Below are 19,420 nucleotides of genomic sequence, written 5' to 3'. Positions count from 1 at the left end.
ACAGGGACCTGACCTGTATCAGTTTCATGGGGACCTGACATGTATCAGTTTCATGGGGACCTGACCTGTATCAGTTTCACAGGGACCTGACCTGTATCAGTTTCACAGGGACCTGACCTGTATCAGTTTCACAGGGACCTGACCTGTATCAGTTTCACAGGGAACTGATCTGTATCAGTTTTATGGGGACCTGACCTGTACCAGTTTCACAGGGACCTGACCTGTATCAGTTTCATGGGGACCTGACCTGTATCAGTTTCACAGGGACCTGACCTGTATCAGTTTCACGGGGACCTGACCTGTATAAGTTTCATGGGGACCTGACCTGTATAAGTTTCATGGGGACCTGACCTGTATCAGTTTCACGGGGACCTGACCTGTGCCAGTTTCACAGGGACCTGACCTGTATCCGTTTCATGGGGACCTGACCTGTACCAGTTTCACAGGGACCTGACCTGTATCAGTTTCACAGGGACCTGACCTGTATCAGTTTTATGGGGACCTGACTTGTATCAGTTTTATGGGGACCTGACCTGTATCAGTTTCACGGGGACCTGACCTGTATCAGTTTCATGGGGACCTGACCTGTATAAGTATCAGGGGACCTGATCTGTATCAGTTTCACAGGGACCTGACCTGTATCAGTTTCATGGGGACCTGACCTGTATCAGTTTCATGGGGACCTGACCTGTATCAGTTTCACAGGGATCTGACCTGTATCAGTTTCATGGGGACCTGACCTGTACCAGTACACAGGGACCTGACCTGTATCAGATTCACAGGGACCTGACCTGTATCAGTTTAATGGGGACCTGACCTGTATCAGTTTTATGGGGACCTGACCTGTATCAGTTTCAAGGGGACCTGACCTGTACCAGTTTCACAGGGACCTGACCTGTATCAGTTTCACAGGGACCTGACCTGTATCAGTTTCATGGGGACCTGACCTGTATCAGTTTCACAGGGACCTGACCTGTATCAGTTTCACAGGGACCTGATCTGTATCAGTTTCATGGGGACCTGACCTGTATCAGTTTCATGGGGACCTGACCTGTATCAGTTTCATGGGGACCTGACCTGTATCAGTTTCACAGGGACCTGACCTGTATCAGTTTCACGGGGACCTGACCTGTATCAGATTCATGGGGACCTGACCTGTATCAGTTTCACAGGGACCTGATCTGTATCAGTTTCACAGGGACCTGACCTGTATCAGTTTCACAAGGACCTGACCTGTATCAGTTTCATAGGGACCTGACCTGTATCAGTTTAATGGGGACCTGACCTGTATTAGTTTCACAGGGACCTGATCTGTATCAGTTTCACGGGGACCTGACCTGTATCAGTTTCATGGGGACCTGACCTGTATCAGTTTCACAGGGACCTGACCTGTATCAGTTTCATGGGGACCTGACCTGTATCAGTTTCACAGGGACCTGATCTGTATCAGTTTCACAGGGACCTGACCTGTATCAGTTTCATGGGGACCTGACCTGTATCAGTTTCACGGGGACCTGACCTGTATCAGTTTCACAGGGACCTGACCTGTATAAGTTTCATGGGGAACTGATCTGTATCAGTTTTATGGGGACCTGACCTGTACCAGTTTCACAGGGACCTGACCTGTATCAGTTTCATGGGGACCTGACCTGTATCAGTTTCACAGGGACCTGACCTGTATCAGTTTCACGGGGACCTGACCTGTATAAGTTTCATGGGGACCTGACCTGTATAAGTTTCATGGGGACCTGACCTGTATCAGTTTCACGGGGACCTGACCTGTGCCAGTTTCACAGGGACCTGACCTGTATCAGTTTCATGGGGACCTGACCTGTACCAGTTTCACAGGGACCTGACCTGTATCAGTTTCACAGGGACCTGACCTGTATCAGTTTTATGGGGACCTGACTTGTATCAGTTTTATGGGGACCTGACCTGTATCAGTTTCACGGGGACCTGACCTGTATCAGTTTCATGGGGACCTGACCTGTATAAGTATCAGGGGACCTGATCTGTATCAGTTTCACAGGGACCTGACCTGTATCAGTTTCATGGGGACCTGACCTGTATCAGTTTCATGGGGACCTGACCTGTATCAGTTTCACAGGGATCTGACCTGTATCAGTTTCATGGGGACCTGACCTGTACCAGTACACAGGGACCTGACCTGTATCAGATTCACAGGGACCTGACCTGTATCAGTTTAATGGGGACCTGACCTGTATCAGTTTTATGGGGACCTGACCTGTATCAGTTTCAAGGGGACCTGACCTGTACCAGTTTCACAGGGACCTGACCTGTATCAGTTTCACAGGGACCTGACCTGTATCAGTTTCATGGGGACCTGACCTGTATCAGTTTCACAGGGACCTGACCTGTATCAGTTTCACAGGGACCTGATCTGTATCAGTTTCATGGGGACCTGACCTGTATCAGTTTCATGGGGACCTGACCTGTATCAGTTTCATGGGGACCTGACCTGTATCAGTTTCATGGGGACCTGACCTGTATCAGTTTCACAGGGACCTGACCTGTATCAGTTTCACGGGGACCTGACCTGTATCAGATTCATGGGGACCTGACCTGTATCAGTTTCACAGGGACCTGATCTGTATCAGTTTCACAGGGACCTGATCTGTATCAGTTTCACGGGGACCTGACCTGTATCAGTTTCATGGGGACCTGACCTGTATCAGTTTCACAGGGACCTGACCTGTATCAGTTTCATAGGGACCTGACCTGTATCAGTTTAATGGGGACCTGACCTGTATTAGTTTCACAGGGACCTGATCTGTATCAGTTTCACGGGGACCTGACCTGTATCAGTTTCATGGGGACCTGACCTGTATCAGTTTCACAGGGACCTGACCTGTATCAGTTTCATGGGGACCTGACCTGTATCAGTTTCACAGGGACCTGATCTGTATCAGTTTCACAGGGACCTGACCTGTATCAGTTTCATGGGGACCTGACCTGTATCAGTTTCACGGGGACCTGACCTGTATCAGTTTCACAGGGACCTGACCTGTATAAGTTTCATGGGGACATGACCTGTACCAGTTTCAAGGGGACCTGACCTGTATCAGTTTCACAGGGACCTGACCTGTATCAGTTTCATGGGGACCTGACCTGTATCAGTTTCACAGGGACCTGACCTGTATCAGTTTCATGGGGACCTGACCTGTATCAGTTTCACGGGGACCTGACCTGTATCAGTTTCACAGGGACCTGATCTGTATCAGTTTCATGGGGACCTGACCTGTATCAGTTTCATGGGGACCTGACCTGTATCAGTTTCATGGGGACCTGACCTGTATCAGTTTCACAGGGACCGGATCTGTATCAGTTTCACAGGGACCTGACCTGTATCAGTTTCATGGGGACCTGACCTGTATCAGTTTCACAGGGACCTGACCTGTATCAGTTTCATGGGGACCTGACCTGTATCAGTTTCACGGGAACCTGACCTGTATCAGTTTCACAGGGACCTGATCTGTATCAGTTTCATGGGGACCTGACCTGTATCAGTTTCATGGGGACCTGACCTGTATCAGTTTCACAGGGACCTGATCTGTATCAGTTTCACGGGGACCTGACCTGTATCAGTTTCATGGGGACCTGACCTGTATCAGTTTCACGGGGACCTGACCTGTATCAGTGTCACAGGGACCTGACCTGTATAAGTTTCATGGGGACATGACCTGTATCAGTTTCAAGGGGACCTGACCTGTATCAGTTTCACAGGGACCTGACCTGTATCAGTTTCACAGGGACCTGACATGTATCAGTTTCATGGGGACCTGACCTGTATCAGTTTCACAGGGACCTGACCTGTATCAGTTTCACAGGGACCTGACCTGTATCAGTTTCATGGGGACCTGACCTGTATCAGTTTCACAGGGACCTGACCTGTATCAGTTTCACAGGGAACTGATCTGTATCAGTTTTATGGGGACCTGACCTGTACCAGTTTCACAGGGACCTGACCTGTATCAGTTTCATGGGGACCTGACCTGTATCAGTTTCACAGGGACCTGACCTGTATCAGTTTCACGGGGACCTGACCTGTATAAGTTTCATGGGGACCTGACCTGTATAAGTTTCATGGGGACCTGACCTGTATCAGTTTCACAGGGACCTGATCTGTATCAGTTTCACAGGGACCTGACCTTTATCAGTTTCACAGGGACCTGACCTGTATCAGTTTCACGGGGACCTGACCTGTACCAGTTTCACAGGGACCTGACCTGTATCAGTTTCACAGGGACCTGACCTGTATCAGTTTCACAGGGACCTGACCTGTATCAGTTTCACGGGGACCTGACCTGTATCAGTTTCATGGGGACCTGACCTGTATCAGTTTCACAGGGACCTGATCTGTATCAGTTTCAGAGGGACCTGACCTGTATCAGTTTCATGGGGACCTGACCTGTACCAGTTTCACAGGGACCTGACCTGTATCAGTTTCACAGGGACCTGACCTGTATCAGTTTTATGGGGACCTGACTTGTATCAGTTTTATGGGGACCTGACCTGTATCAGTTTCACGGGGACCTGACCTGTATCAGTTTCATGGGGACCTGACCTGTATAAGTATCAGGGGACCTGATCTGTATCAGTTTCACAGGGACCTGACCTGTATCAGTTTCATGGGGACCTGACCTGTATCAGTTTCATGGGGACCTGACCTGTATCAGTTTCACAGGGATCTGACCTGTATCAGTTTCATGGGGACCTGACCTGTATCAGTTTCACAGGGAACTGATCTGTATCAGTTTTATGGGGACCTAACCTGTACCAGTTTCACAGGGATCTGACCTGTATCAGTTTCATGGGGACCTGACCTGTATCAGTTTCACAGGGACCTGACCTGTATCAGTTTCACGGGGACCTGACCTGTATAAGTTTCATGGGGACCTGACCTGTATCAGTTTCACGGGGACCTGACCTGTGCCAGTTTCACAGGGACCTGACCTGTAACAGTTTCACAGGGACCTGACATGTATCAGTTTCACAGGGACCTGACCTGTATCAGTTTCATGGGGACCTGACCTGTATCAGTTTCACAGGGACCTGATCTGTATCAGTTTCACAGGGACCTGACCTGTATCAGTTTCATGGGGACCTGACCTGTACCAGTTTCAAAGGGACCTGACCTGTATCAGTTTCACAGGGACCTGACCTGTATCAGTTTTATGGGGACCTGACTTGTATCAGTTTCATGGGGACCTGACCTGTATAAGTATCAGGGGACCTGATCTGTATCAGTTTCACAGGGACCTGACCTGTATCAATTTCATGGGGACCTGACCTGTATCAGTTTCATGGGGACCTGACCTGTATCAGTTTCACAGGGATCTGACCTGTATCAGTTTCATGGGGACCTGACCTGTACCAGTACACAGGGACCTGACCTGTATCAGATTCACAGGGACCTGACCTGTATCAGTTTAATGGGGACCTGACCTGTATCAGTTTTATGGGGACCTGACCTGTATCAGTTTCAAGGGGACCTGACCTGTACCAGTTTCACAGGGACCTGACCTGTATCAGTTTCACAGGGACCTGACCTGTATCAGTTTCATGGGGACCTGACCTGTATCAGTTTCACGGGGACCTGACCTGTATCAGTTTCACAGGGACCTGATCTGTATCAGTTTCATGGGGACCTGACCTGTATCAGTTTCATGGGGACCTGACCTGTATCAGTTTCATGGGGACCTGACCTGTATCAGTTTCATGGGGACCTGACCTGTATCAGTTTCACAGGGACCTGACCTGTATCAGTTTCACGGGGACCTGACCTGTATCAGATTCATGGGGACCTGACCTGTATCAGTTTCACAGGGACCTGATCTGTATCAGTTTCACAGGGACCTGACCTGTATCAGTTTCACAAGGACCTGACCTGTATCAGTTTCATAGGGACCTGACCTGTATCAGTTTAATGGGGACCTGACCTGTATTAGTTTCACAGGGACCTGATCTGTATCAGTTTCACGGGGACCTGACCTGTATCAGTTTCATGGGGACCTGACCTGTATCAGTTTCACAGGGACCTGACCTGTATCAGTTTCATGGGGACCTGACCTGTATCAGTTTCACAGGGACCTGATCTGTATCAGTTTCACAGGGACCTGACCTGTATCAGTTTCATGGGGACCTGACCTGTATCAGTTTCACGGGGACCTGACCTGTATCAGTTTCACAGGGACCTGACCTGTATAAGTTTCATGGGGACATGACCTGTATCAGTTTCAAGGGGACCTGACCTGTATCAGTTTCACAGGGACCTGACCTGTATCAGTTTCATGGGGACCTGACCTGTATCAGTTTCACAGGGACCTGACCTGTATCAGTTTCATGGGGACCTGACCTGTATCAGTTTCACGGGGACCTGACCTGTATCAGTTTCACAGGGACCTGATCTGTATCAGTTTCATGGGGACCTGACCTGTATCAGTTTCATGGGGACCTGACCTGTATCAGTTTCATGGGGACCTGACCTGTATCAGTTTCACAGGGACCGGATCTGTATCAGTTTCACAGGGACCTGACCTGTATCAGTTTCATGGGGACCTGACCTGTATCAGTTTCACAGGGACCTGACCTGTATCAGTTTCATGGGGACCTGACCTGTATCAGTTTCACGGGGACCTGACCTGTATCAGTTTCACAGGGACCTGATCTGTATCAGTTTCATGGGGACCTGACCTGTATCAGTTTCATGGGGACCTGACCTGTATCAGTTTCACAGGGACCTGATCTGTATCAGTTTCACGGGGACCTGACCTGTATCAGTTCCATGGGGACCTGACCTGTATCAGTTTCACGGGGACCTGACCTGTATCAGTTTCACAGGGACCTTACCTGTATAAGTTTCATGGGGACATGACCTGTATCAGTTTCAAGGGGACCTGACCTGTATCAGTTTCACAGGGACCTGACCTGTATCAGTTTCACAGGGACCTGACATGTATCAGTTTCATGGGGACCTGACCTGTATCAGTTTCACAGGGACCTGACCTGTATCAGTTTCACAGGGACCTGACCTGTATCAGTTTCATGGGGACCTGACCTGTATCAGTTTCACAGGGACCTGACCTGTATCAGTTTCACAGGGAACTGATCTGTATCAGTTTTATGGGGACCTGACCTGTACCAGTTTCACAGGGACCTGACCTGTATCAGTTTCATGGGGACCTGACCTGTATCAGTTTCACGGGGACCTGACCTGTATCAGTTTCACGGGGACCTGACCTGTATAAGTTTCATGGGGACCTGACCTGTATCAGTTTCATGGGGACCTGACCTGTATCAGTTTCACAGGGACCTGATCTGTATCAGTTTCACAGGGACCTGACCTGTATCAGTTTCACAGGGACCTGACCTGTATCAGTTTCACGGGGACCTGACCTGTACCAGTTTCACAGGGACCTGACCTGTATCAGTTTCACAGGGACCTGACCTGTATCAGTTTCACAGGGACCTGACCTGTATCAGTTTCATGGGGACCTGACCTGTATCAGTTTCACAGGGACCTGATCTGTATCAGTTTCACAGGGACCTGACCTGTATCAGTTTCATGGGGACCTGACCTGTACCAGTTTCACAGGGACCTGACCTGTATCAGTTTCACAGGGACCTGACCTGTATCAGTTTTATGGGGACCTGACTTGTATCAGTTTTATGGGGACCTGACCTGTATCAGTTTCACGGGGACCTGACCTGTATCAGTTTCATGGGGACCTGACCTGTATAAGTATCAGGGGACCTGATCTGTATCAGTTTCACAGGGACCTGACCTGTATCAGTTTCATGAGGACCTGACCTGTATCAGTTTCATGGGGACCTGACCTGTATCAGTTTCACAGGGATCTGACCTGTATCAGTTTCATGGGGACCTGACCTGTACCAGTACACAGGGACCTGACCTGTATCAGATTCACAGGGACCTGACCTGTATCAGTTTAATGGGGACCTGACCTGTATCAGTTTTATGGGGACCTGACCTGTATCAGTTTCAAGGGGACCTGACCTGTACCAGTTTCACAGGGACCTGACCTGTATCAGTTTCACAGGGACCTGACCTGTATCAGTTTCATGGGGACCTGACCTGTATCAGTTTCACGGGGACCTGACCTGTATCAGTTTCACAGGGACCTGATCTGTATCAGTTTCATGGGGACCTGACCTGTATCAGTTTCATGGGGACCTGACCTGTATCAGTTTCATGGGGACCTGACCTGTATCAGTTTCACAGGGACCTGACCTGTATCAGTTTCACGGGGACCTGACCTGTATCAGATTCATGGGGACCTGACCTGTATCAGTTTCACAGGGACCTGATCTGTATCAGTTTCACAGGGACCTGACCTGTATCAGTTTCACAAGGACCTGACCTGTATCAGTTTCATAGGGACCTGACCTGTATCAGTTTAATGGGGACCTGACCTGTATTAGTTTCACAGGGACCTGATCTGTATCAGTTTCACGGGGACCTGACCTGTATCAGTTTCATGGGGACCTGACCTGTATCAGTTTCACAGGGACCTGACCTGTATCAGTTTCATGGGGACCTGACCTGTATCAGTTTCACAGGGACCTGATCTGTATCAGTTTCACAGGGACCTGACCTGTATCAGTTTCATGGGGACCTGACCTGTATCAGTTTCACGGGGACCTGACCTGTATCAGTTTCACAGGGAACTGATCTGTATCAGTTTTATGGGGACCTGACCTGTACCAGTTTCACAGGGACCTGACCTGTATCAGTTTCATGGGGACCTGACCTGTATCAGTTTCACGGGGACCTGACCTGTATCAGTTTCACGGGGACCTGACCTGTATAAGTTTCACGGGGACCTGACCTGTACCAGTTTCACAGGGACCTGACCTGTATCAGTTTCACAGGGACCTGACCTGTATCAGTTTCACAGGGACCTGACCTGTATCAGTTTCATGGGGACCTGACCTGTATCAGTTTCACAGGGACCTGATCTGTATCAGTTTCACAGGGACCTGACCTGTATCAGTTTCATGGGGACCTGACCTGTACCAGTTTCACAGGGACCTGACCTGTATCAGTTTCACAGGGACCTGACCTGTATCAGTTTTATGGGGACCTGACTTGTATCAGTTTTACGGGGACCTGACCTGTATCAGTTTCACGGGGACCTGACCTGTATCAGTTTCATGGGGACCTGACCTGTATAAGTATCAGGGGACCTGATCTGTATCAGTTTCACAGGGACCTGACCTGTATCAGTTTCATGGGGACCTGACCTGTATCAGTTTCATGGGGACCTGACCTGTATCAGTTTCACAGGGATCTGACCTGTATCAGTTTCATGGGGACCTGACCTGTACCAGTACACAGGGACCTGACCTGTATCAGATTCACAGGGACCTGACCTGTATCAGTTTAATGGGGACCTGACCTGTATCAGTTTTATGGGGACCTGACCTGTATCAGTTTCAAGGGGACCTGACCTGTACCAGTTTCACAGGGACCTGACCTGTATCAGTTTCACAGGGACCTGACCTGTATCAGTTTCATGGGGACCTGACCTGTATCAGTTTCACGGGGACCTGACCTGTATCAGTTTCACAGGGACCTGATCTGTATCAGTTTCATGGGGACCTGACCTGTATCAGTTTCATGGGGACCTGACCTGTATCAGTTTCATGGGGACCTGACCTGTATCAGTTTCATGGGGACCTGACCTGTATCAGTTTCACAGGGACCTGACCTGTATCAGTTTCACGGGGACCTGACCTGTATCAGATTCATGGGGACCTGACCTGTATCAGTTTCACAGGGACCTGATCTGTATCAGTTTCACAGGGACCTGACCTGTATCAGTTTCACAAGGACCTGACCTGTATCAGTTTCATAGGGACCTGACCTGTATCAGTTTAATGGGGACCTGACCTGTATTAGTTTCACAGGGACCTGATCTGTATCAGTTTCACGGGGACCTGACCTGTATCAGTTTCATGGGGACCTGACCTGTATCAGTTTCACAGGGACCTGACCTGTATCAGTTTCATGGGGACCTGACCTGTATCAGTTTCACAGGGACCTGATCTGTATCAGTTTCACAGGGACCTGACCTGTATCAGTTTCATGGGGACCTGACCTGTATCAGTTTCACGGGGACCTGACCTGTATCAGTTTCACAGGGAACTGATCTGTATCAGTTTTATGGGGACCTGACCTGTACCAGTTTCACAGGGACCTGACCTGTATCAGTTTCATGGGGACCTGACCTGTATCAGTTTCACGGGGACCTGACCTGTATCAGTTTCACGGGGACCTGACCTGTATAAGTTTCACGGGGACCTGACCTGTACCAGTTTCACAGGGACCTGACCTGTATCAGTTTCACAGGGACCTGACCTGTATCAGTTTCACAGGGACCTGACCTGTATCAGTTTCATGGGGACCTGACCTGTATCAGTTTCACAGGGACCTGATCTGTATCAGTTTCACAGGGACCTGACCTGTATCAGTTTCATGGGGACCTGACCTGTACCAGTTTCACAGGGACCTGACCTGTATCAGTTTCACAGGGACCTGACCTGTATCAGTTTTATGGGGACCTGACTTGTATCAGTTTTACGGGGACCTGACCTGTATCAGTTTCACGGGGACCTGACCTGTATCAGTTTCATGGGGACCTGACCTGTATAAGTATCAGGGGACCTGATCTGTATCAGTTTCACAGGGACCTGACCTGTATCAGTTTCATGGGGACCTGACCTGTATCAGTTTCATGGGGACCTGACCTGTATCAGTTTCACAGGGATCTGACCTGTATCAGTTTCATGGGGACCTGACCTGTACCAGTACACAGGGACCTGACCTGTATCAGATTCACAGGGACCTGACCTGTATCAGTTTAATGGGGACCTGACCTGTATCAGTTTTATGGGGACCTGACCTGTATCAGTTTCAAGGGGACCTGACCTGTACCAGTTTCACAGGGACCTGACCTGTATCAGTTTCACAGGGACCTGACCTGTATCAGTTTCATGGGGACCTGACCTGTATCAGTTTCACGGGGACCTGACCTGTATCAGTTTCACAGGGACCTGATCTGTATCAGTTTCATGGGGACCTGACCTGTATCAGTTTCATGGGGACCTGACCTGTATCAGTTTCATGGGGACCTGACCTGTATCAGTTTCATGGGGACCTGACCTGTATCAGTTTCACAGGGACCTGACCTGTATCAGTTTCACGGGGACCTGACCTGTATCAGATTCATGGGGACCTGACCTGTATCAGTTTCACAGGGACCTGATCTGTATCAGTTTCACAGGGACCTGACCTGTATCAGTTTCACAAGGACCTGACCTGTATCAGTTTCATAGGGACCTGACCTGTATCAGTTTAATGGGGACCTGACCTGTATTAGTTTCACAGGGACCTGATCTGTATCAGTTTCACGGGGACCTGACCTGTATCAGTTTCATGGGGACCTGACCTGTATCAGTTTCACAGGGACCTGACCTGTATCAGTTTCATGGGGACCTGACCTGTATCAGTTTCACAGGGACCTGATCTGTATCAGTTTCACAGGGACCTGACCTGTATCAGTTTCATGGGGACCTGACCTGTATCAGTTTCACGGGGACCTGACCTGTATCAGTTTCACAGGGACCTGACCTGTATAAGTTTCATGGGGACATGACCTGTATCAGTTTCAAGGGGACCTGACCTGTATCAGTTTCACAGGGACCTGACCTGTATCAGTTTCATGGGGACCTGACCTGTATCAGTTTCACAGGGACCTGACCTGTATCAGTTTCATGGGGACCTGACCTGTATCAGTTTCACGGGGACCTGACCTGTATCAGTTTCACAGGGACCTGATCTGTATCAGTTTCATGGGGACCTGACCTGTATCAGTTTCATGGGGACCTGACCTGTATCAGTTTCATGGGGACCTGACCTGTATCAGTTTCACAGGGACCGGATCTGTATCAGTTTCACAGGGACCTGACCTGTATCAGTTTCACAGGGACCTGACCTGTATCAGTTTCATGGGGACCTGACCTGTATCAGTTTCACGGGGACCTGACCTGTATCAGTTTCACAGGGACCTGATCTGTATCAGTTTCATGGGGACCTGACCTGTATCAGTTTCATGGGGACCTGACCTGTATCAGTTTCATGGGGACCTGACCTGTATCAGTTTCACAGGGACCGGATCTGTATCAGTTTCACAGGGACCTGACCTGTATCAGTTTCATGGGGACCTGACCTGTATCAGTTTCACGGGGACCTGACCTGTATCAGTTTCATGGGGACCTGACCTGTATCAGTTTCACAGGGACCTGACCTGTATCAGTTTCACGGGGACCTGACCTGTATCAGATTCATGGGGACCTGACCTGTATCAGTTTCACAGGGACCTGATCTGTATCAGTTTCACAGGGACCTGACCTGTATCAGTTTCACAAGGACCTGACCTGTATCAGTTTCATAGGGACCTGACCTGTATCAGTTTAATGGGGACCTGACCTGTATTAGTTTCACAGGGACCTGATCTGTATCAGTTTCACGTGGACCTGACCTGTATCAGTTTCATGGGGACCTGACCTGTATCAGTTTCACAGGGACCTGACCTGTATCAGTTTCATGGGGACCTGACCTGTATCAGTTTCACAGGGACCTGATCTGTATCAGTTTCACAGGGACCTGACCTGTATCAGTTTCATGGGGACCTGACCTGTATCAGTTTCACGGGGACCTGACCTGTATCAGTTTCACAGGGAACTGATCTGTATCAGTTTTATGGGGACCTGACCTGTACCAGTTTCACAGGGACCTGACCTGTATCAGTTTCATGGGGACCTGACCTGTATCAGTTTCACGGGGACCTGACCTGTATCAGTTTCACGGGGACCTGACCTGTATAAGTTTCACGGGGACCTGACCTGTACCAGTTTCACAGGGACCTGACCTGTATCAGTTTCACAGGGACCTGACCTGTATCAGTTTCACAGGGACCTGACCTGTATCAGTTTCATGGGGACCTGACCTGTATCAGTTTCACAGGGACCTGATCTGTATCAGTTTCACAGGGACCTGACCTGTATCAGTTTCATGGGGACCTGACCTGTACCAGTTTCACAGGGACCTGACCTGTATCAGTTTCACAGGGACCTGACCTGTATCAGTTTTATGGGGACCTGACTTGTATCAGTTTTACGGGGACCTGACCTGTATCAGTTTCACGGGGACCTGACCTGTATCAGTTTCATGGGGACCTGACCTGTATAAGTATCAGGGGACCTGATCTGTATCAGTTTCACAGGGACCTGACCTGTATCAGTTTCATGGGGACCTGACCTGTATCAGTTTCATGGGGACCTGACCTGTATCAGTTTCACGGGGATCTGACCTGTATCAGTTTCATGGGGACCTGACCTGTACCAGTACACAGGGACCTGACCTGTATCAGATTCACAGGGACCTGACCTGTATCAGTTTAATGGGGACCTGACCTGTATCAGTTTTATGGGGACCTGACCTGTATCAGTTTCAAGGGGACCTGACCTGTACCAGTTTCACAGGGACCTGACCTGTATCAGTTTCACAGGGACCTGACCTGTATCAGTTTCATGGGGACCTGACCTGTATCAGTTTCACGGGGACCTGACCTGTATCAGTTTCACAGGGACCTGATCTGTATCAGTTTCACGGGGACCTGACCTGTATCAGTTTCATGGGGACCTGACCTGTATCAGTTTCATGGGGACCTGACCTGTATCAGTTTCATGGGGACCTGACCTGTATCAGTTTCATGGGGACCTGACCTGTATCAGTTTCACGGGGACCTGACCTGTATCAGTTTCACGGGGACCTGACCTGTATCAGATTCATGGGGACCTGACCTGTATCAGTTTCACAGGGACCTGATCTGTATCAGTTTCACAGGGACCTGACCTGTATCAGTTTCACAAGGACCTGACCTGTATCAGTTTCATAGGGACCTGACCTGTATCAGTTTAATGGGGACCTGACCTGTATTAGTTTCACAGGGACCTGATCTGTATCAGTTTCACGGGGACCTGACCTGTATCAGTTTCATGGGGACCTGACCTGTATCAGTTTCACAGGGACCTGACCTGTATCAGTTTCATGGGGACCTGACCTGTATCAGTTTCACAGGGACCTGATCTGTATCAGTTTCACAGGGACCTGACCTGTATCAGTTTCATGGGGACCTGACCTGTATCAGTTTCACGGGGACCTGACCTGTATCAGTTTCACAGGGACCTGACCTGTATAAGTTTCATGGGGACATGACCTGTATCAGTTTCAAGGGGACCTGACCTGTATCAGTTTCACAGGGACCTGACCTGTATCAGTTTCATGGGGACCTGACCTGTATCAGTTTCACAGGGACCTGACCTGTATCAGTTTCATGGGGACCTGACCTGTATCAGTTTCACGGGGACCTGACCTGTATCAGTTTCACAGGGACCTGATCTGTATCAGTTTCATGGGGACCTGACCTGTATCAGTTTCATGGGGACCTGACCTGTATCAGTTTCATGGGGACCTGACCTGTATCAGTTTCACAGGGACCGGATCTGTATCAGTTTCACAGGGACCTGACCTGTATCAGTTTCACAGGGACCTGACCTGTATCAGTTTCATGGGGACCTGACCTGTATCAGTTTCACGGGGACCTGACCTGTATCAGTTTCACAGGGACCTGATCTGTATCAGTTTCATGGGGACCTGACCTGTATCAGTTTCATGGGGACCTGACCTGTATCAGTTTCATGGGGACCTGACCTGTATCAGTTTCACAGGGACCGGATCTGTATCAGTTTCACAGGGACCTGACCTGTATCAGTTTCATGGGGACCTGACCTGTATCAGTTTCACGGGGACCTGATCTGTATCAGTTTCACAGGGACCTGACCTGTATCAGTTTCACAAGGACCTGACCTGTATCAGTTTCACGGGGACCTGACCTGTATCAGTTTCACGGGGACCTGACCTGTACCAGTTTCACAGGGACCTGACCTGTATCAGTTTCACAGGGACCTGACCTGTATCAGTTTCACAGGGACCTGACCTGTATCAGTTTCACAGGGACCTGACCTGTATCAGTTTCAAGGGGACCTGACCTGTATCAGTTTCACAGGGACCTGATCTGTATCAGTTTCACGGGGACCTGACCTGTATCAGTTTCATGGGGACCTGACCTGTATCAGTTTCACGGGGACCTGACCTGTATCAGTTTCACAGGGACCTGACCTGTATAAGTTTCATGGGGACATGACCTGTATCAGTTTCAAGGGGACCTGACCTGTATCACTTTCACAGGGACCTGACCTGTATCAGTTTCATGGGGACCTGACATGTATCAGTTTCATGGGGACCTGACCTGTATCAGTTTCACAGGGACCTGACCTGTATCAGTTTCACAGGGACCTGACCTGTGTCAGTTTCACAGGGAACTGATCTGTATCAGTTTTATGGGGACCTGACCTGTACCAGTTTCACAGGGACCTGACCTGTATCAGTTTCATGGGGACCTGACCTGTATCAGTTTCACAGGGACCTGACCTGTATCAGTTTCACGGGGACCTGACCTGTATAAGTTTCATGGGGTCCTGACCTGTATAAGTTTCATGGGGACCTGACCTGTATCAGTTTCACAGGGACCTGATCTGTATCAGTTTCACAGGGACCTGACCTGTATCAGTTTCACGGGGACCTGACCTGTATCAGTTTCACGGGGACCTGACCTGTACCAGTTTCACAGGGACCTGACCTGTATCAGTTTCACAGGGACCTGACCTGTATCAGTTTCACAGGGACCTGACCTGTATCAGTTTCATGGGGACCTGACCTGTATTAGTTTCACAGGGACCTGATCTGTATCAGGTTCACAGGGACCTGACCTGTATCAGTTTCACGGGGACCTGACCTGTATCAGTTTCATGGGACCTGACCTGTACCAGTTTCACAGGGACCTGACCTGTATCAGTTTCACAGGGACCTGACCTGTATCAGTTTTATGGGGACCTGACTTGTATCAGTTTTATGGGGACCTGACCTGTATCAGTTTCACGGGGACCTGACCTGTATCAGTTTCATAGGGACCTGACCTGTATCAGTTTCATGGGGACCTGACCTGTATCAGTTTCATGGGGACCTGACCTGTATAAGTATCAGGGGACCTGATCTGTATCAGTTTCACAGGGACCTGACCTGTATCAGTTTCATGGGGACCTGACCTGTATCAGTTTCATGGGGACCTGACCTGTATCAGTTTCACAGGGATCTGACCTGTATCAGTTTCATGGGGACCTGACCTGTACCAGTTTCACAGGGACCTGACCTGTATCAGATTCACAGGGACCTGACCTGTATCAGTTTAATGGGGACCTGACCTGTATCAGTTTTATGGGGACCTGACCTGTATCAGTTTCATGGGGACCTGACCTGTATCAGTTTCACAGGGACCTGATCTGTATCAGTTTCACAGGGACCTGACCTGTATCAGTTTCACAGGGACCTGATCTGTATCAGTTTCACAGGGACCTGACCTGTATCAGTTTCACAAGGACCTGACCTGTATCAGTTTCATAGGGACCTGACCTGTATCAGTTTAATGGGTTCCTGACCTGTATTAGTTTCACAGGGACCTGATCTGTATCAGTTTCACGGGGACTTGACCTGTATCAGTTTCATGGGGACCTGACCTGTATCAGTTTCACAGGGACCTGACCTGTATCAGTTTCATGGGGACCTGACCTGTATCAGTTTCACAGGGACCTGATCTGTATCAGTTTCACAGGGACCTGACCTGTATCAGTTTCATGGGGACCTGACCTGTATCAGTTTCATGGGGACCTGACCTGTATAAGTGTCAGGGGACCTGATCTGTATCAGTTTCACAGGGACCTGACCTGTATCAGTTTCATGGGGACCTGACCTGTATCAGTTTCATGGGGACCTGACCTGTATCAGTTTCACAGGGACCTGATCTGTATCAGTTTCACAGGGACCTGACCTGTATCAGTTTCATGGGGACCTGACCTGTATCAGTTTCACGGGGACCTGACCTGTATCAGTTTCACAGGGACCTGACCTGTATAAGTTTCATGGGGACATGACCTGTATCAGTTTCAAGGGGACCTGACCTGTATCAGTTTCACAGGGACCTGGCCTGTATCAGTTTCATGGGGACCTGACATGTATCAGTTTCATGGGGACCTGACCTGTATCAGTTTCACAGGGACCTGACCTGTATCAGTTTCACAGGGACCTGACCTGTATCAGTTTCATGGGGACCTGACCTGTATCAGTTTCACAGGGACCTGACCTGTATCAGTTTCACAGGGAACTGATCTGTATCAGTTTTATGGGGACCTGACTTGTACCAGTTTCACAGGGACCTGACCTGTATCAGTTTCATGGGGACCTGACCTGTATCAGTTTCACAGGGACCTGACCTGTATCAGTTTCACGGGGACCTGACCTGTACAAGTTTCATGGGGACTTGACCTGTATACGTTTCATGGGGACCTGACCTGTATCAGTTTCACAGGGACCTGATCTGTATCAGTTTCACAGGGACCTGACCTGTATCAGTTTCACGGGGACCTGACCTGTATCAGTTTCATGGGGACCTGACCTGTATCAGTTTAATGGGTTCCTGACCTGTATTAGTTTCACAGGGACCTGATCTGTATCAGTTTCACGGGGACTTGACCTGTATCAGTTTCATGGGGACCTGACCTGTATCAGTTTCACAGGGACCTGACCTGTATCAGTTTCATGGGGACCTGACCTGTATCAGTTTCACAGGGACCTGATCTGTATCAGTTTCACAGGGACCTGACCTGTATCAGTTTCATGGGGACCTGACCTGTATCAGTTTCATGGGGACCTGACCTGTATAAGTGTCAGGGGACCTGATCTGTATCAGTTTCACAGGGACCTGACCTGTATCAGTTTCATGGGGACCTGACCTGTATCAGTTTCATGGGGACCTGACCTGTATAAGTTTCACAGGGACCTGATCTGTATCAGTTTCACAGGGACCTGACCTGTATCAGTTTCATGGGGACCTGACCTGTATCAGTTTCACGGGGACCTGACCTGTATCAGTTTCACAGGGACCTGACCTGTATAAGTATCATGGGGACATGACCTGTATCAGTTTCAAGGGGACCTGACCTGTATCAGTTTCACAGGGACCTGGCCTGTATCAGTTTCATGGGGACCTGACATGTATCAGTTTCATGGGGACCTGACCTGTATCAGTTTCACAGGGACCTGACCTGTATCAGTTTCACAGGGACCTGACCTGTATCAGTTTCATGGGGACCTGACCTGTATCAGTTTCACAGGGACCTGACCTGTATCAGTTTCACAGGGAACTGATCTGTATCAGTTTTATGGGGACCTGACTTGTACCAGTTTCACGGGGACCTGACCTGTATCAGTTTCATGGGGACCTAACCTGTATCAGTTTCACAGGGACCTGACCTGTATCAGTTTCACGGGGACCTGACCTGTACAAGTTTCATGGGGACTTGACCTGTATACGTTTCATGGGGACCTGACCTGTATCAGTTTCACAGGGACCTGATCTGTATCAGTTTCACAGGGACCTGACCTGTATCAGTTTCACGGGGACCTGACCTGTATCAGTTTCATGGGGACCTGACCTGTACCAGTTTCACAGGGACCTGACCTGTATCAGTTTCACAGGGACCTGACCTGTATCAGTTTCACAGGGACCTGACCTGTATCAGTTTCACAGGGACCTGACCTTTATCAGTTTCATGGGGACCTGACCTGTATCAGTTTCACAGGGACCTGACCTGTATCAGTTTCACAGGGACCTGACCTGTATCAGTTTCACGGGGACCTGACCTGTATCAGTTTCATGGGGACCTGACCTGTACCAGTTTCACAGGGACCTGACCTGTATCAGTTTCACAGGGACCTGACCTGTATCAGTTTTATGGGGACCTGACTTGTATCAGTTTTATGGGGACCTGACCTGTATCAGTTTCACGGGGACCTGACCTGTATCAGTTTCATGGGGACCTGACCTGTATCAGTTTCATGGGGACCTGACCTGTATAAGTATCAGGGGACCTGATCTGTATCAGTTTCACAGGGACCTGACCTGTATCAGTTTCATGGGGACCTGACCTGTATCAGTTTCATGGGGACCTGACCTGTATCAGTTTCACAGGGATCTGACCTGTATCACTTTCATGGGGACCTGACCTGTACCAGTTTCACAGGGACCTGACCTGTACCAGATTCACAGGGACCTGACCTGTACCAGTTTCACAGGGACCTGACCTGTATCAGTTTCATGGGGACCTGACCTGTATCAGTTTCATGGAGACCTGACCTGTA

This window comes from Salvelinus alpinus, chromosome 33, assembly GCF_045679555.1.
Source record: "Salvelinus alpinus chromosome 33, SLU_Salpinus.1, whole genome shotgun sequence".
In the NCBI taxonomy this organism is placed as follows: Eukaryota; Metazoa; Chordata; class Actinopteri; order Salmoniformes; family Salmonidae; genus Salvelinus; species Salvelinus alpinus.
Note: the sequence above shows the minus strand (reverse complement) of the source record.